We start from the raw sequence: 19,781 nt of genomic DNA, 5'->3' as shown, positions 1-19,781 counted from the left end.
TGCAGAAACATCCGATATAAGAGGCTATGATTTAAGTTATATAGTGAGTAGAGCCGGAGTATGAATATTTTCTAATTTGTTTTTATCGTGATAAGGAATATGCATATCTTAGCAGAGCGTTACTGCGGGCTACAGTGGCCACTGGCCTCGGTACGGTTTCTGGCGCGTGCAGGAGGGCCCGCTTCAAAGTCACAGTGCGTGCTAACGGCAGCAATACCTCGAGGGAGGCAATGCTATTCTAAATCCCCCTTTTATTACAATAAAATTACTAGTAAACTAACCCGTTCATCGAAATCTTCTTTTTTTTTAAATAATCTTCTGCATTTACTTGGGATCCAGTTCAATATTGGTTCTAGAGCGTTCAGGGCTTTGGGCCCCAGTTCAATATTGGTTCTAGAGCGCGGCCCCTTTGACAAAAGTTTTGGGCGCCAGGTTTGCTATCATATTTGAGAGGTTAGAGTACGCTGAGGTTTGAACCCTAGGTGCCTCAGCGCGGCGCCTTTGCCCATATTTTCGGACCACGCCCCCTTTTTGGCCGTTTTTGATGGGAGAGAGTATGTTCTAATTAAAATAACTCGCGAAGTAATCCGATTCCCGAAATGCTCCCTTGGATTCTAAAACTAGACCAAGTCTGCTCTCATATGTGTGGGGCTAGAGTACTTTGAGGGTTGAACCCTAGGTGCCTGAGCGCGGCGCCTTTGCCCAAATTTTCGAACCACGCCCCCTTTTTGGCCATTTTTGAAGGGAGAGAGTATGTTCTAATTTAAATAACTCGCGAAGTAATCCGATTCCCGAAATGCTCCCTTGGATTCTAAAACTAGACCAAGTCTGCTCTCATATGTGTGGGGCTAGAGTACTCTGAGGGTTGAACCCTAGGTGCCTCAGCGCGGCGCCTTTGCCCATATTTTCGGACCACGCCCCCTTTTTGGCCGTTTTTGAAGGGAGAGAGTATGTTCTAATTAAAATAACTCGCGAAGTAATCCGATTCCCGAAATGCTCCCTTGGATTCTAAAACTAGACCAAGTCTGCTCTCATATGTGTGGGGCTAGAGTACTTTGAGGGTTGAAACCTAGGTGCCTGAGCGCGGCGCCTTTGCCCAAATTTTCGGACCACGCACCCTTTTTGGCCGTTTTTGAAGGGAGAGAGTATGTTCTAATTAAAATAACTCGCGAAGTAATCCGATTCCCGAAATGCTCCCTTGGATTCTAAAACTAGACCAAGTCTGCTCTCATATGTGTGGGGCTAGAGTACTCTGAGGGTTGAACCCTAGGTGCCTCAGCGCGGCGCCTTTGCCCATATTTTCGGACCACGCCCCCTTTTTGGCCGTTTTTGAAGGGAGAGAGTATGTTCTAATTAAAATAGCTCGCGAAGTAATCCGATTCCCGAAATGCTCCCTTGGATTCTAAAACTAGACCAAGTTTGCTCTCATATGTGTGGGGCTAGAGTACTCTGAGGGTTGAACCCTAGGTGCCTGAGCGCGGCGCCTTTGCCCAAATTTTCGGACCACGCCCCCTTTTTGGCCGTTTTTGAAGGGAGAGAGTATGTTCTAATTAAAATAACTCGCGAAGTAATCCGATTCCCGAAATGCTCCCTTGGATTCTAAAACTAGACCAAGTCTGCTCTCACATGTGTGGGGCTAGAGTACTCTGAGGGTTGAAACCTAGGTGCCTGAGCGCGGCGCCTTTGCCCAAATTTTCGGACCACGCCCCCTTTTTGGCCGTTTTTGAAGGGAGAGAGTATGTTCTAATTAAAATAACTCGCGAAGTAATCCGATTCCCGAAATGCTCCCTTGGATTCTAAAACTAGACCAAGTCTGCTCTCATATGTGTGGGGCTAGAGTACTCTGAGGGTTGAAACCTAGGTGCCTGAGCGCGGCGCCTTTGCCCAAATTTTCGGACCACGCCCCCTTTTTGGCCGTTTTTGAAGGGAGAGAGTATGTTCTAATTAAAATAACTCGCGAAGTAATCCGATTCCCGAAATGCTCCCTTGGATTCTAAAACTAGACCAAGTCTGCTCTCATATGTGTGGGGCTAGAGTACTCTGAGGGTTGAACCCTAGGTGCCTGAGCGCGGCGCCTTTGCCCAAATTTTCGGACCACGCCCCCTTTTTGGCCGTTTTTGAAGGGAGAGAGTATGTTCTAATTAAAATAACTCGCGAAGTAATCCGATTCCCGAAATGCTCCCTTGGATTCTAAAACTAGACCAAGTCTGCTCTCATATGTGTGGGGCTAGAGTACTCTGAGGGTTGAAACCTAGGTGCCTGAGCGTGGCGCCTTTGCCCAAATTTTCAGACCACGCCCCCTTTTTGGCCGTTTTTGATGGGAGAGAGTATGTTCTAATTAAAATAACTCGCGAAGTAATCCGATTCCCGAAATGCTCCCTTGGATTCTAAAACTAGACCAAGTCTGCTCTCATATGTGTGGGGCTAGAGTACTCTGAGGGTTGAACCCTAGGTGCCTGAGCGCGGCGCCTTTGCCCAAATTTTCGGACCACGCCCCCTTTTTGGCCGTTTTTGAAGGGAGAGAGTATGTTCTAATTAAAATAACTCGCGAAGTAATCCGATTCCCGAAATGCTCCCTTGGATTCTAAAACTAGACCAAGTCTGCTCTCATATGTGTGGGGCTAGAGTACTCTGAGGGTTGAAACCTAGGTGCCTGAGCGTGGCGCCTTTGCCCAAATTTTCAGACCACGCCCCCTTTTTGGCCGTTTTTGATGGGAGAGAGTATGTTCTAATTAAAATAACTCGCGAAGTAATCCGATTCCCGAAATGCTCCCTTGGATTCTAAAACTAGACCAAGTCTGCTCTCATATGTGTGGGGCTAGAGTACTCTGAGGGTTGAACCCTAGGTGCCTGAGCGCGGCGCCTTTGCCCAAATTTTCGGACCACGCCCCCTTTTTGGCCGTTTTTGAAGGGAGAGAGTATGTTCTAATTAAAATAACTCGCGAAGTAATCCGATTCCCGAAATGCTCCCTTGGATTCTAAAACTAGACCAAGTCTGCTCTCATATGTGGGGGGCTAGAGTACTCTGAGGGTTGAAACCTAGGTGCCTGAGCGCGGCGCCTTTGCCCAAATTTTCGGACCACGCCCCCTTTTTGGCCGTTTTTGAAGGGAGAGAGTATGTTCTAATTAAAATAACTCGCGAAGTAATTCGATTCTAGAAATGCTCCCTTGGATTCTAAAACTAGACCAAGTTTGCTCTCATATTTGCGGGGCTAGAGTACTCTGAGGGTTGAAACCTAGGTGCCTGAGCGTGGCGCCTTTGCCCAAATTTTCGGACCACGCCCCCTTTTTGGCCGTTTTTGATGGGAGAGAGTATGTTCTAATTAAAATAACTCGCGAAGTAATCCGATTCCCGAAATGCTCTCTTGGATTTTAAAACTAGACCAAATCTGCTCTCATATGTGTGGGGCTAGAGTACTCTGAGGGTTGAACCCTAGGTGCCTGAGCGCGGCGCCTTTGCCCAAATTTTCGGACCACGCCCCTTTTTGGCCGTTTTTGAAGGGAGAGAGTATGTTCTAATTAAAATAACTCGCGAAGTAATCCGATTCCCGAAATGCTCCCTTGGATTCTAAAACTAGACCAAGTCTGCTCTCATATGTGTGGGGCTAGAGTACTCTGAGGGTTGAACCCTAGGTGCCTGAGCGCGGCGCCTTTGCCCAAATTTTCGGACCACGCCCCCTTTTTGGCCGTTTTTGAAGGGAGAGAGTATGTTCTAATTAAAATAACTCGCGAAGTAATCCGATTCCCGAAATGCTCCCTTGGATTCTAAAACTAGACCAAGTCTGCTCTCATATGTGTGGGGCTAGAGTACTCTGAGGGTTGAAACCTAGGTGCCTGAGCGCGGCGCCTTTGCCCAAATTTTCGGACCACGCCCCCTTTTTGGCCGTTTTTGAAGGGAGAGAGTATGTTCTAATTAAAATAACTCGCGAAGTAATCCGATTCCCGAAATGCTCCCTTGGATTCTAAAACTAGACCAAGTCTGCTCTCATATGTGTGGGGCTAGAGTACTCTGAGGGTTGAAACCTAGGTGCCTGAGCGCGGCGCCTTTGCCCAAATTTTCGGACCACGCCCCCTTTTTGGCCGTTTTTGAAGGGAGAGAGTATGTTCTAATTAAAATAACTCGCGAAGTAATCCGATTCCCGAAATGCTCCCTTGGATTCTAAAACTAGACCAAGTCTGCTCTCATATGTGTGGGGCTAGAGTACTCTGAGGGTTGAACCCTAGGTGCCTGAGCGCGGCGCCTTTGCCCAAATTTTCGGACCACGCCCCCTTTTTGGCCGTTTTTGAAGGGAGAGAGTATGTTCTAATTAAAATAACTCGCGAAGTAATCCGATTCCCGAAATGCTCCCTTGGATTCTAAAACTAGACCAAGTCTGCTCTCATATGTGTGGGGCTAGAGTACTCTGAGGTTTGAAACCTAGGTGCCTGAGCGCGGCGCCTTTGCCCAAATTTTCGGACCACGCCCCCTTTTTGGCCGTTTTTGAAGGGAGAGAGTATGTTCTAATTAAAATAACTCGCGAAGTAATCCGATTCCCGAAATGCTCCCTTGGATTCTAAAACTAGACCAAGTCTGCTCTCATATGTGTGGGGCTAGAGTACTCTGAGGGTTGAACCCTAGGTGCCTGAGCGCGGCGCCTTTGCCCAAATTTTCGGACCACGCCCCCTTTTTGGCCGTTTTTGAAGGGAGAGAGTATGTTCTAATTAAAATAACTCGCGAAGTAATCCGATTCCCGAAATGCTCCCTTGGATTCTAAAACTAGACCAAGTCTGCTCTCATATGTGTGGGGCTAGAGTACTCTGAGGGTTGAAACCTAGGTGCCTGAGCGCGGCGCCTTTGCCCAAATTTTCGGACCACGCCCCCTTTTTGGCCGTTTTTGAAGGGAGAGAGTATGTTCTAATTAAAATAACTCGCGAAGTAATCCGATTCCCGAAATGCTCCCTTGGATTCTAAAACTAGACCAAGTCTGCTCTCATATGTGTGGGGCTAGAGTACTCTGAGGGTTGAAACCTAGGTGCCTGAGCGCGGCGCCTTTGCCCAAATTTTCGGACCACGCCCCCTTTTTGGCCGTTTTTGAAGGGAGAGAGTATGTTCTAATTAAAATAACTCGCGAAGTAATCCGCTTCCCGAAATGCTCCCTTGGATTCTAAAACTAGACCAAGTCTGCTCTCATATGTGTGGGGCTAGAGTACTCTGAGGGTTGAACCCTAGGTGCCTGAGCGCGGCGCCTTTGCCCAAATTTTCGGACCACGCCCCCTTTTTGGCCGTTTTTGAAGGGAGAGAGTATGTTCTAATTAAAATAACTCGCGAAGTAATCCGATTCCCGAAATGCTCCCTTGGATTCTAAAACTAGACCAAGTCTGCTCTCACATGTGTGGGGCTAGAGTACTCTGAGGGTTGAAACCTAGGTGCCTGAGCGCGGCGCCTTTGCCCAAATTTTCGGACCACGCCCCCTTTTTGGCCGTTTTTGAAGGGAGAGAGTATGTTCTAATTAAAATAACTCGCGAAGTAATCCGATTCCCGAAATGCTCCCTTGGATTCTAAAACTAGACCAAGTCTGCTCTCATATGTGTGGGGCTAGAGTACTCTGAGGGTTGAAACCTAGGTGCCTGAGCGCGGCGCCTTTGCCCAAATTTTCGGACCACGCCCCCTTTTTGGCCGTTTTTGAAGGGAGAGAGTATGTTCTAATTAAAATAACTCGCGAAGTAATCCGATTCCCGAAATGCTCCCTTGGATTCTAAAACTAGACCAAGTCTGCTCTCATATGTGTGGGGCTAGAGTACTCTGAGGGTTGAACCCTAGGTGCCTGAGCGCGGCGCCTTTGCCCAAATTTTCGGACCACGCCCCCTTTTTGGCCGTTTTTGAAGGGAGAGAGTATGTTCTAATTAAAATAACTCGCGAAGTAATCCGATTCCCGAAATGCTCCCTTGGATTCTAAAACTAGACCAAGTCTGCTCTCATATGTGTGGGGCTAGAGTACTCTGAGGGTTGAAACCTAGGTGCCTGAGCGTGGCGCCTTTGCCCAAATTTTCAGACCACGCCCCCTTTTTGGCCGTTTTTGATGGGAGAGAGTATGTTCTAATTAAAATAACTCGCGAAGTAATCCGATTCCCGAAATGCTCCCTTGGATTCTAAAACTAGACCAAGTCTGCTCTCATATGTGTGGGGCTAGAGTACTCTGAGGGTTGAAACCTAGGTGCCTGAGCGCGGCGCCTTTGCCCAAATTTTCGGACCACGCCCCCTTTTTGGCCGTTTTTGAAGGGAGAGAGTATGTTCTAATTAAAATAACTCGCGAAGTAATCCGATTCCCGAAATGCTCCCTTGGATTCTAAAACTAGACCAAGTCTGCTCTCATATGTGTGGGGCTAGAGTACTCTGAGGGTTGAACCCTAGGTGCCTGAGCGCGGCGCCTTTGCCCAAATTTTCGGACCACGCCCCCTTTTTGGCCGTTTTTGAAGGGAGAGAGTATGTTCTAATTAAAATAACTCGCGAAGTAATCCGATTCCCGAAATGCTCCCTTGGATTCTAAAACTAGACCAAGTCTGCTCTCATATGTGGGGGGCTAGAGTACTCTGAGGGTTGAAACCTAGGTGCCTGAGCGCGGCGCCTTTGCCCAAATTTTCGGACCACGCCCCCTTTTTGGCCGTTTTTGAAGGGAGAGAGTATGTTCTAATTAAAATAACTCGCGAAGTAATTCGATTCTAGAAATGCTCCCTTGGATTCTAAAACTAGACCAAGTTTGCTCTCATATTTGCGGGGCTAGAGTACTCTGAGGGTTGAAACCTAGGTGCCTGAGCGTGGCGCCTTTGCCCAAATTTTCGGACCACGCCCCCTTTTTGGCCGTTTTTGATGGGAGAGAGTATGTTCTAATTAAAATAACTCGCGAAGTAATCCGATTCCCGAAATGCTCTCTTGGATTTTAAAACTAGACCAAATCTGCTCTCATATGTGTGGGGCTAGAGTACTCTGAGGGTTGAACCCTAGGTGCCTGTAAGCGGCGCCTTTGCCCATATTTTTGAACTACACCCTTTTTTGACCGTTTCTGAAGTGAGAGACCATGTTCCGATTAAAGTAACTCGAGAAATGAAGCGATTGTGAAAATGCTCTCCGGGATTCTAAAATTTGACGAAGCCTGCTATCATATGTGGGGAGTTAGAGTGCACTCAGGGTAGGACCCTAGGTTCCTGAAAGCAGTACCTTTTCCCAATATTTGCAGACCACGCCCCCTTTTCGGCCGTTATTTACTGCTGGGGTCGAGCGGCACCACCGTCACGTATTGCTTCACACAAGGGAATGCATGAAACTTTACGGGAAAAACGGGGAAAACTACTTCTTACCTTAGTAAGCTGTTCTCGACGATGAGACTTTTATGTTATGTGGGAATGAAAGTTAATATTCTCGTCGCAATTATCAAAAGCGATACAATACTAATATATTTTAATAACTGATTTGTGCTTTAGGGTCGAGGGTTGCGGCTTTGTTGGGTGTAAACTGTGATGCGGTTCAATAAGACAAGAGTTGCCGACAGACAATGTGTAGCCGTTCATGATCTGGACGTCGTCAGAGGCTAGCAAGCGGTAAGTTGGCCTTTGCTGAGGACATTTGCATCGTTTCGGGAGCTTGCACAGACTATTGCTGGGGCGAGCCTTTGCTTTAAACTTCAGTGAGGGCTTCTTTGACGATTTAAAGCTTGGAGCGTGCCGTTCATTTGCTGAACGTGTCATTTATTTAGCAACTGAAGCAAGCGACGCCGGCACAATCGGTGGTGCTCTGGCGCTTTTATTTTTTAATCTGCGTTCGAATACTTGAACTCTACCGATTCGATCTCCAAACACCTGATATAATGATCGCAGCACATCATAAAATACTTGCCTTCGAGCACCGCGTACAAGCTTCAATACTCCTCTTCTTTGTGTTTCTCCCTTAGACTTGTGTGTATCACCCGGGGTCAATCAATGTCCACCTGTGGCGCCACCGACGTTCCCCTGATCCGCATTCCAGCCTACTATACGCCGTTTAAGCTGAGACTAGAAGCTCCACCTTCCGCTCGAGCTTACTGCCCTTGCTAACACAAGTGTGAACGCGCAACGCGCAACTAAAGCTCTGTGGAAGCGAGCGAGCTCGTGCTGAAGGCGGAGATTCTAGGGTATCCACACGAAGGAGAACTCTGCGGACGGATGTCATGACGTCAACCACCCGGGAAACTGCGTCCCCGGCTCTGCCGCGTGCACATGTGGAATAATAATTGGGTTGTGTGTGTGTTTATACAGCCTAGAACTTGGTCTGCCTCACGGGGGCGACGAGTCTCCCAGCTGTAGATGAGAAATTTAGCCAGTGCGGTACAGCCGCTAGCCTGTGGTCTTTAAAGTGCATCACGCAGTAGTGATACACGACCGCACGCCGGTAGCTTTCGTGCTGACAGCACGAAGCCTCCGCGCCTCCGCCACGGAGGAAAACGGGAGAACGGCGACGCGAGGCGTCAAAAAGGGATGACGTATGTCTCACGTGATGCGCGATCCTCGGAGGAAAGTGGGGGATTTCTCCTTCGTGTGGATACCCCAGGGGTGAACGGAGTACACAATAGAGATCTGTATTGCCACTACTGCCAAGAAGCTGACATGCAAAGCGACCATCTTGCGCGCGTCACGAGCGCGGAGCGTTTCGCCGAGAACATATTCAAAGGCAACACCTCCCGCGGCTCGCACGATTTCGCGTTTAGGCGGTCAATTTCATACGTGTAATCCCGCTGTGCTCAGAAAGCGTGACAAGTTGTCACGAGAACGGCCTCTAAAAACCGTCAAACGCCCACAAAATATAGCTAATTAGGTCCCGCTATGTAAAAGTTACAGAATGCATTGCAGAAATGCTAAATCACCCGCCCAATTTAGCGCACGATCGTCACGTGACATTATAAGCGAGGTGTGACCCCGTTACTTCATCAGCATAACGTCGTCCCGTGATACTAACCATGTGACAACGTCACGCAATACTACACAATGCACATGACTTGAGGCCTAGGCGTGACACTAAAAATCACGATGTCAAGATACTATGACATAACTCTACATTGTGTCACGTGACGTGACGTTATGACGCGACACTGTGACATCACGTGCCCCAACCACGTGATCATCGGACATATTGTACCTACGAAAGGGTTTAAAAAATCTCAAACAAATACCCAGCGCAGCTCATAACACGCTGCTCATTTTCTGTCTTGAGTATGCCCAAAGGATTAAGATGAATTTTAATTAATTATATTAAGATCATATTTAAATAACTCGTTCAAGAACGGCAAGTCAAAAATGTATTCTCAAGTGCACTTAAAATCACATCATTATTATAACTGCGTGGTTGAAGTCAGCGTAATAATTTTTTTATTCGTGTGCGTGGCGTTAGTGCTGCTTGATAAATATATATTTTTTACCTTGATTTGAGAAATTAGATGTAATATTGTATCTTCCTTACAGAGAAATGCTTTTACCTTCCGGAGAAACGTTCTTGCCCCACCGTAAAACTAATTCAAATTTCATTTATATTTTTTTTATTCAGGAACTCCAGGTTCAAACCCCGGGGTTTGGTAAATATGTGCTTGGAATTAATGATGCACATTTATCATGTAGTATACATGGTAAGATTAATTTATTTAATTTGTCATTATGCGCGAGAAACAGCTTTTTACTGCTCTAAACGGCCCTGAATTCATTTGGAGAGCCCTGCCTTTTGTTCTTTTAATGACGAGGGCACTTCGTAGAATTATCGGATCGCAAAGAAAATAGTACCATGATGTAGCTGGGGAACTGGAGCTTATATAACCGTAGAGAGCAACTCGCGATACGGAGTGGTTAGTTTGTAAATCAAGTTTGAACTTAAATATTTCTCTGTAAATCACAGTACCCCCATAAGGATAATGCATTTTTTTGCGATTGCCAGTTGGCTCTATTTATCATAGACATACAGTCCTTAAATTTAGCACAATGAACAAAAAGGGTATCTACTAAAAAAGGTCGCTGAGAGCAAAATAATGCGACGCTTAGAATTTCGTGAAATAAAAAATATATAGTTCGTCCCATTGAGTTACGGGCCGTCCCGCCACCGCTGCCGATAGATGGCGCAAGTAGTGTCGGCGCGCTCGTGTCTTCGAATCCTGGGTATGCGCTAGAGTAAGGGGCGGAGTGAAGGGCAGATAGACGAGCACAAGGGGCGTCGACGCGCTGAGTATACGGCCGCGCTCGACGTGCCAAAGAGAGACGCTGGGTGAGAGAAAGCATATAGTTTCTCGCGATAGGGTTCATCGCAATTTAATCGGCGGAGTCTAGCCTGGACAGAAGACCAGCCCCAATGCTATCGCATTTCAACGTAATCTTCAACGATGTATCGCAAAAGCACTGCCATCTTTAACGGCGTACTTTTCTCGTTTAAATGCACGATAACGAGCTCTCTTTATCTTTCTCTCTCTCTCTCTCTTTTTTAGTATTATTTGCATGCGGTTTTATTTTCTTTAGAATGTTCCATAGACAGTAAGAAAAAAATGCGAGCACTATTTGAATGCTTACAATAGCTGTTAACAGTAAATAAAAAAGAGAACACACCAACAAGCTTTTTTATTTTTTTTTTAGTTTGGGGGGGGGGGGGGGGGGGAGAGAACTAGAGCTTTGTGACTGGGAGACATAAACTAGTATTCCGGAGAGCTAAGATACGCAAGAAAGTCGCGCTAGTTTCGCGTGTCGCTCGCACTGTGTCTTCTACACAATGATGGCCGCAAACACCATGGGCGCAAACACGGCATCAATGCGTTTCCGCAATCGACACACAACAAATGTTAACGCGTATATTAAAGTCCCGGGTAAAGTTGAATTCGTAAGGGTGTTTGTGCGGTAGCGCATTTTGAAAACCGGTCAAAGCAATGCACGCGCCCATTTTCTTTTCTTTTTATTTGCAATAAAACGTTACTAGCTAAAAAAGACACTTGCGTGTACGTGCTAAAAACGTTTCGGGCGTTGTGCATTCCTGAGTGTGATTAGGGACTACACTTGGAAATCTTTCCTCTTTGGAATTTCGCAAAGTGAGCCCCTGGTGGTCAAGCGTCTTCGATCAGTGTAACCAAACTTTAATTACGCGAGTCGTATCCTACGATCTCTACACCCCGTCGTGGGAAAACCATTGGTTATGCCTTGTTACTGTGCTTAGTTCTTCTGCTTGTTGCTTGTCGGGAAATGAAAGATTTCGTTAGTACACGTTTTGATTAATGTTCACGTCAAAGTGCGTCGCTCCGGTCGCCTCTCTGTGATTGGTCGAGCGCTCCTCGTGACGTCGTAAGCAGCATTCTTTTTTGTTTGTTTTTGATATGTGATGCCGCAAAGTAAAAGCTTAGCAGCGAATGTACCCGTGCTGTGTTCCGGATCGTTATCACTGCAAACTGTTGCGGATAGCCTACTTCAGCTTTCAGCGCATGAAGCATAAGCGTCACAAAAGCGGCGTTAGTAACGTGTATCAGGCTTGGTTGCAATCGACGCACCCCAAATTGGAGCACGAAAGCTCGCGTTGCAGAGCCAGAGAATCCTTGCATGGCCTCCTCTATACGCCTCGCAAGTGGGCTCATTTTCGTCTTCTGCGCATGAGAAAGGAAGTGGCGGTGACGTCAGAACTCCGAGCCCTGAGTGGCTGATCGCGACCCCCTATCTGAGCGTCGTCTGCTCCTTTGCAACGTCGTCTGCTCTCAACGTCGTCTGCGTCTGTCTTACCTTTCCTGCGACTTTCGGAAGTGCAGGTCTTAACGAGCGAGCTCGACTTCGCTTTTCAGAGAGGGCAGACGAAATAACTCGAGCGGTACGTTGTTTTCGTCTAACAACTGGCAGACGCGCATTAGGGAGGGAAGTCAAAGGACTCACTGGCGAGGTGTCCCGAGGCGCCGAGGTTTGTTTGCTAAGAAGTGAGAGTGAGAGTGGTTAGTGTCCGCAAGTTCCCTCCCAAATACTTTTTCCCTCCTTTCGCGTGCGGCGAGACCCCTCACTCTTTAACGGCGTCGGCGGGTTGGCACAGTTAACATCGTCTGCTTTACGTCTGCTAGTCAAAGCGATGGCTGCTTTACCTTTCCTGCGTCTGTCGGAGATTCACCGCTTTTTCACCGGCGAGAGTCACCGCTGCCTCGGAAAACAAGGAGAGGACAAGAGGAAGAGATTGGCCTCTTAATCTAAAATTGAGGTCAGTAATCAAAGTATAATACGGGAAGGGCTCACAAGGGTCGCGCGAACATATTCCATTCAGCACGCCAGCCGGTCGAGACGGTCGCCGAGTCGCGGAGTGCCTGCTAGGCCTAACTGCAAGCTCGCTTGGTCGCGTTCGGTGGAATCGTGGTCGTTGGAGCTTTTCCCGGGTGTTTGTGGATATAGCGTTCTTGTTCGTCGTGGTCTGTCTCAAGTACTTTTTACTTTTTTCTGGCTGCTTGAAGTCGGGACGCGTGAGAAGCGCACGTAGAAAAATTAACGTCCGTGGGTCGTCGCGACCGCGGCGCTGTCGGCCGTGCTGATTTGATCGCAACAAGTGCGTAAGATAGCTTCGAAGCTGTCAGAGGATTTCGTCGTAACCTGCGCAAAACTTACAAAAATTTCGTTTCCTGAATACGACTTTGTTCTTAAGTTATGTTTTACGCACATTTTTCGCGTAAGATCGTTTCGTGAATCTGGCCTCTGCCCTTCCGAAAGTCGCAGGAAAGGTAAGACAGACGAAGACGACGTTGCGAGCAGACGACGCTAAGATAGGGGGTCGCGATCAGCCAATCAGGGCTCGGCGTTCTGATGTCACCGCTACCCCCTGCGCAAGAAGCAGACGAACTTGCCCTCCGCATACTCACAAAGCCTGGCAGTTCGACGACGGAGCCATTGAGCACCCGGTCGCAGATTTGGAGCGCGAAAATCCGGCAGCACAGAGCATCAAAGAGCGATTTCTCGGAGAACCTGGATGTCGGCGCACACCTTTTGCAGCGGCGAGGACCCGAAACACACTTGTTCGCTCGGGAGAAGTGTTTTTCGGCGTCTCGCCGCAGCGGAGCACCAGTCACGTGGTTCTCCTCTCCATCCGCTGTCTGCCTCTCAACCTTTTCCATTTCGGCGGCCGCTTCTCGTGGCGATCTACGAGGCTTTCTCAGTCTATAGGAGGCTATGACCCTGGGCTCAATCCCAACCCTTGCCCATTTCGATCTCGATGAGCCTCGCATCGGCGTACGGTCGTGTGTCACTACTGCGGGGTGCACGTTAAAGACCCCCAAGCTAGGAGTCGTACTGCACTGGTTACACTTCTCGTCTACAACGGTCACATCAGACGCAGACTGGGGCTGACAGATTTCCGGCTGTCTAAACACACGCGCAACGCAATTACTGGACGGAGGTTATGACCATATATTTTTTATATAATCACTTTAACATGAGTCGTTTTTTTGCGCCACGAACCCGTTTTCTCCGAAAAAAAAATAGTAATTAAAAATATGACTAATTGTTGATTGATCACCGACGCTCCCTGACAGTCGTCACGCCAATTATGTAAAAACCGTTTGTAACGGCCGCTTCATTTTAACGTAAACAATTTGTTGTTGCTTTGTTTCGTTTTGTTCTTACTTTTTTTTTTTTTGCCTAATATATTGTGCATTTCGAGATTATACTCAACCAACTTCAGAAAGTAATCTACATATTAGAAGAAATTTTCAGCGCGATATTGTGACACTCATTTGCGGATCTTCTTCGTAGCAGATCCGACTGGAAAATCTGAATGTCGTCTATCCGACAGTGAGATTCGACTGCCATGAGCTGCTCCCATGATCGACTGCCATGAGCAGGCAAAGCGTAGAATTGTTCGCTGCGACGGGTCTACCTGCGATAGAAGCTTAGTGAAGCACGACACCGACTACGGGTGCGATTCCAAAGACTACGACGGCGCTGACCCCACACGGAAGCTTGTGAAATGCGAGCAGATTCCAAGGCTAAGTAAGGGCTCGAGCTCCTAGCCTTCGCAGCATCGTACATGAAGAATATGGATCGCCTATCTATCGACTGGGCCATGGGAAAGAGTTCATAACCGAACGTCGATGGTTCGCAGGCACGCGCGCAGCGACTAGACTTCCGCGAGCATTTGTCGCCTTCGACCGTGCTTTGACTTCGCGTGCACTCTCAAGGCTCCCGAGAAGCCGTTATTGAAGTCAGAAAGCTCGCACAAGAGGCGGTTCTCATCACCCTCCGTTCTCACCCTGCCAGTTACTATGGGCAGGTTTCTTTAATTCTGTTATTTGTATAATGTCGCAGGTTTTTCGTCAAAAAAGGCGCAGAGAAGGTTCCTACGTGGTCTATGTTATGGCGACAACTTAATCCACGCTCTCTAACTGACCCACGGAAACACAAATTTACAATCATGCCCCGTCTGTCTCCTTATTAACGACGTGATCGAAGATTGCGACATGTCCGTGAGAGAAGGGGCGTATCGCGATCTTTGATCACGTTCTTCGTGTCTAATCACTATTTTATATATATTTATATAAAAATATGCCGCATATGATCACATCTTCCGATTTTCGGGAAGCTCAGAGGGCGTCCACTTAGTTATCGACATCAAAATTAAGACAAGCTCTAACACCAGAGTAGTGCTTCTTTAAAGGGAGTCTGACAATCTGGCATGTTGTAGTTCTCTTTTTTTCCGCCACCACCTGCCAATCTTTTCTCCCCGTAGAAACACGAGACAATTATTTCGAAATCTTCTATACGTCACGCTTTAAAGGGTCAATTAAAGCGCGAAGGTTGCCTTTTGAAAGCCTTTTTCTATCGTTCAGTGTACCTATAAAAAAAAAAAAAAAAAAAAAAAGAAACACAAGAAACGACGCGAGAACGCGGGGCTAACCCTAACGCTAAAAACAGCGTACACGTTCCGAAACGACACTAATATAATAACAGCCCCCCTTTTGTACTTCAAACGTACACAATACCTCAAAGCACAAGAAAAAATGACACCATAAACGCAAGTTTAAAAAAAAGACAAAGGGATACCTATTAAGAAAAACAAAAATTAGTGAAAGAGAGATCGAGGGTGAAGGGTGGAGAGGGGGCGATGAGACCTCATATTCAAGGTCTCCACTTCGATTCAACAGCAAAAACCGGATACATATTTTCTTCTTGTGTGTCTCGTCGTGTTTTTAACGTTGCGGGAAGCGAATAATAAGCATTATGCGTTGGTCGTTATAAACGCAGATGAGAAAGAAAGATAAATAAAAAGAAAAAACCTTTTTTTTTCCTTTCCTCTTCCCATCCTTCTTTCTTTAAGCCGTCTTTTGTTTTAGCGTGATTGGTGTTGTTGCCATTCTCTTCTGCTTTGGAAGCTTCCTCCCTTCCATTTGCTTTCGGCGTTCACGTTTGATTCGTGCATTAAGTTTTCTCTCTTCTCTTTTGTTGTCTCGGGTTTTCCTTTTTTTAACGGTCTTGTTTTATGTATATCCTACTTATTCGTCTGTTATTTGGCGGAGGGATACATTAGTCCTCTCGTCGATCTTAGCGGCGTACTGGTTTTAGCTCGAGGAAAGAATTCCGCCCGCGGAATGAATGTAATTGTGATAACCCCAGCCCTCCGCGTCCGATGACGATAGCGATGATTGGTGATGTTTTTCCCCCTCGCCCTCCTAATATATTTTTTTTTTCAGTCCCAACGTAAAACACGCACTTACTTCTCCTACACGAAATCGACGTACGACGGTTAATCTGACACTCGCGACGGAGTTCACGTGTTCGTCGGAGAGAGAACCATTAGTGCGAAGATGTTCTTTAAAAAGGTTGGCAGCGTCTCGCGAGCTGTCGAATGGTTAAACGCTCAGACCGACACTAGGTGACATTATTTTTCTAACTGCGTTTTAAAGAAAAAAAAATTACTGCCGTTAATAAACGGACACGGAACAGAACTCGTTGTTCTCAGGGTTCACGTTCGTCCTGGTTAGCGAGAACCACGTGGTCGGGTCTCGGCGTTCACTGGCTTTCAGAAAGTATAGCCCGCTAGTGGTTGAACTTGTGATGTGATGGAAGCATAGGACAAGTTCCGACGCAATGTCGGTATCCGATCAGTGAGCCGCGATCAGCCGTTTTAAACCTACAAGGTGTTAGCCCAGAAAAGGAACGGCGGTTTTCGCTCCGCGGAAATAGACTATGGGCTACCTGGAGCTAGAAATCTTTTCCGAGTGCAACGTCGGCGGCCGGAACTATATCAACAAGGTTTCAGAACAGAGCGTTATCTGCCACAAAGCTTAGGAGCGATGGTTCTGAAAATTTACATGAGAAAACGGCGGTCGGGGCCCGCGTTTCTTCTGCCGAAAAGGAACCCACGTCGAATTTTCGTGCCAAATCGAATCTTATTTTTGTTTAAGGTGCTATCGAGCTCCGAAAGTTTAGGATCATATCGCAATTCCTAGAGCCACACTAGGGTAGTCGCATTTCTGCGCGGGAGAAAAACACGAGTCGGCTTTTTCGACGAACATTAATGTTCAAGCTCACTAAGCTTGCGTGGCATTATGTTTGTTCTCTTATACTCAAAGTTTGTGAGTCTCGAACTTCACAATTTCAAGCTAAATTTATTTTTCTCTACAATATCCCAAAGTTTAGGAGGCAGTAGCCGTTGTATTAAACAACATTGTTCCAATAAACGGCTTAATGTCGAGCCCTATATCTTTATGTAACCGACACGAAGACCTATTACGAGGTCGCTTAACAAAACGATACGAGACTCACAATAAGCGGACGACCCGTGCGATTGCCCGAACTTCGACAACACATCGCGTGCACGCACCTCTCCGCTTAAAGCGGACACCATTGGTGCTAAGATCAACCATCAAATTTAGTGCAGTTCCAAATCGGCCGTGGTCGATCATCTTTATCTCTTTCTTCTTTTTATTTATGCTCTCTTTCGGCCCTCGAGTCCCACGCCCAACTTTGAAGTCGAGTCGCTGTTGCAACTCTCTAACTGCGATAATTTTAGTTTGACTAGACGAGGAAGAGTTTCAAAGTGGTCGCCTTTAAACAACCCGGTCGACGACTTCTGCAGGGTCGCGTTCTTGTCTCTTATAAGGATCATTTTCATTTTTTTTGTTTGTCTCGAGACGCGTTCGCAACTTAAGTGGTCCCGCGTTCCCAGATAACCATGTTCGAGTTCGAAATAATAATAATAAAAAAAAAAAAATCGTGGAACCAATTTCCATCTATAGAAGCAATAAAGCCGTCTTCAACAGCCGTGATTGGTGATTGGGTCGCAGGTGTCATCATGACGTCAGTAACGACCCATCTTTCGAAAAGTACTACATTCGCGTTCCGGGCCAGTATAACAATTTCCAAATGAAAGCTCCCCCCTGCTACGACCGAATAATGACAAAACAATAATAATAAAAGGTATCGAGCAGCGTTTTCCCAGGGTGCAGCGATGGCCGAAGAAGTTAATCAGTGGTCCCTGTCGTAAGCATCGCCCGTTGTTGCGGGAGATTCGAGCCAATAACCGGAATGACTTCTTCATTTGATGTCTCGCTGCGTTCTGAAGACCTCGAATTGCAATTTTATGTACGCCTCTCCAACTTCTCGATTGTCCTCGTCGGAAATCTGAGCCGATCGCGCTCGTCTGTTGAATAGGAGACAGCTTCAGACACGGCGGGCGTGGCTAACGCAGATAACTCAAATATCGGTTCATGCAAGATATTCAATGTATCTATTGAGACAAGCATGAGTGTTTTTTTCGGGCTCAGTGCACCTCTAGTACACAGCCGCGGTCAAGTAGACACTATTAACTTTCATATGTCAAAGGCTTTTGACAAGGTTTCACACAAAACACTTTTATCCAAATTGAATAAGTGTGGCTTATGCACGAGTTCCTGTTCATGATTTGCAAGTTACTTGGGAAATCGCCAGAATCGAGTTAGATTTTTTTTTAATTTATGTCAGTGCCGCTCGCATCATTATCAGATGTGCCCCAGGGCTCCAACCTAGGGCCGTTGTTGTTTTTAGTGTTCATTAATGACTTGCCGTCGCAGGTGCATAACCCCAAAGCATTGTTGTACGCCGATGGCTTGAAATAGTTCAGAAAGGCCGAGAAAGTGCAGGACTGCTTTCTGTTAAAAAACGACGCATGTTCTGTCGAGCAATAGTGCAAAGCAAATGGACTGCAACGACATCTCAAGAAGACTTCGATAATGTCTATGAGCAGGAGACGTCGTGTTCAGGTGTATTCTCTCTGGCAGTCAGATACAGCGCGTGTCTCTTGTGCGGGAACTTGGTGCTCAAGTGGACTCCAGGCTGGATTTTCACCAGCATGCGTTCAACGTAGCTGCACAGTTTTCACAAAGATATGCACGTCAAGTGTCCAATAACACGGTTGCAAGAGGCATACAATTTAAAAATTTTGGAGCATGACATTTTTAATTGACTTTGTGTGACTATAAAATCATTATATGTCTGATATATTCTTTTTTTAATCTTGATGACGTTTATTTCACTTTCTCTTTACTCTGCCTTTGGGAACGGCAGCGGCTGTGTTTTATTCGACGAAGTGTACTGTCTTGTAGGCCTCTCGGCTGTTGACAGCCACTAAAATCATTCAATCTATATATTTATTAATCTAATCTAATCTAGCCTAATCTAAAGTCTGTGTTCACATGCGGAAAAATGCCTAAAATACCTGCGTCTAGGAATTGTACAGCAAATTGCTGGGCAATTGTGTTGCGTATGTTCATGGCCTCTAGGATCACGTGACAGCAGGTCACGTGATATCAATTTTCCCGCTGAATTTTAGGGGAGAACTGAATTGGTGTATAAGCCACGTGACGTTAATGTTAGCTCCAGATTTAGAAAATCTAAATTGATGCGTAGGTTACCAGACATCAAATCACGTGACATCAATTTTCCCGCTAAATTTATCGGGGAAATTAAATTCACGTGGCCTATACACCGGCTAAACTTCCCCGCTAAATTTAGCGGAGAAACTGAATTAGTATGTATAGGTCTGTGACGTCCCACAATGCAACACTTCGTGCGTCGCATTATGGGTACGTCACAAGCCACGGCTTCACAAAATCCGAAGAAACTAGCCAAAGAACGTTTCACGTAAAACAGTTGCGTAGCAAACTGCTGAGCAGTTGTGTTACGGCCACCTCCCGCAGCCCCGAAAACACGATCCTAGACCGACGCTAATCGTGTGTGCGCGTGCAGGCGCGCGCACGCACGCACGCACGCGCGCACGCACGCACACACGCACACACAAACACACACACACACACACACACACACACACACACACAAACACACACACAGACAGACAGACAGACAGACAGACATACAGACAGACAGACAGACAGACAGACAGACAGACACACACACACACACACACACACACACACACAAACAAGACGGATTTGGAATTGAAATTAGTTGTTTGGGGAAGTTGGAACCCTCGTCGTGTGTGCCGGAGTAAGTCTCAGCAAGCGTAAATTCCTCATCAGTGCCGCTTTAAAACGAGAGAGCCGTCCACTCAATCCCACCGGGTCCGGTCGTTTGTCGAACGAGTCGAGCGAAAACGAAACTTTAAAGGCGCACCGTCCCCCCAAGTGGGTCACGATGCACGTGGCGAACGCGTGTTTATGCAAATCGTCGGAGTCGTTATCGCAAAACAAACTTTGCAGTTGGAGAGACGGAAGTCGCCGGTCGGGGAGCGAAAGTTGACCCTTATTTTTTTTTTTTTTCTTATAGCTTTTTTGTTCTTGTTTTTAACTGACCTGTACTTT

General features: G+C 46.8%; 1 pseudogene; it reads left to right on the top strand.

Moving 5' to 3' along the window:
- The first annotated feature begins 17,863 nt into the window (after nucleotides 1–17,863).
- Nucleotides 17,864–18,414, top strand: LOC121835311 (annotated as a pseudogene).
- The last annotated feature ends 1,367 nt before the right edge of the window (nucleotides 18,415–19,781 follow it).

This window comes from Ixodes scapularis, unplaced genomic scaffold (genome assembly GCF_016920785.2).
Source record: "Ixodes scapularis isolate PalLabHiFi unplaced genomic scaffold, ASM1692078v2 PGA_scaffold12__126_contigs__length_90152505, whole genome shotgun sequence".
In the NCBI taxonomy this organism is placed as follows: domain Eukaryota; kingdom Metazoa; phylum Arthropoda; class Arachnida; order Ixodida; family Ixodidae; genus Ixodes; species Ixodes scapularis.
This window is presented reverse-complemented; position numbering and strand designations above follow the sequence as displayed.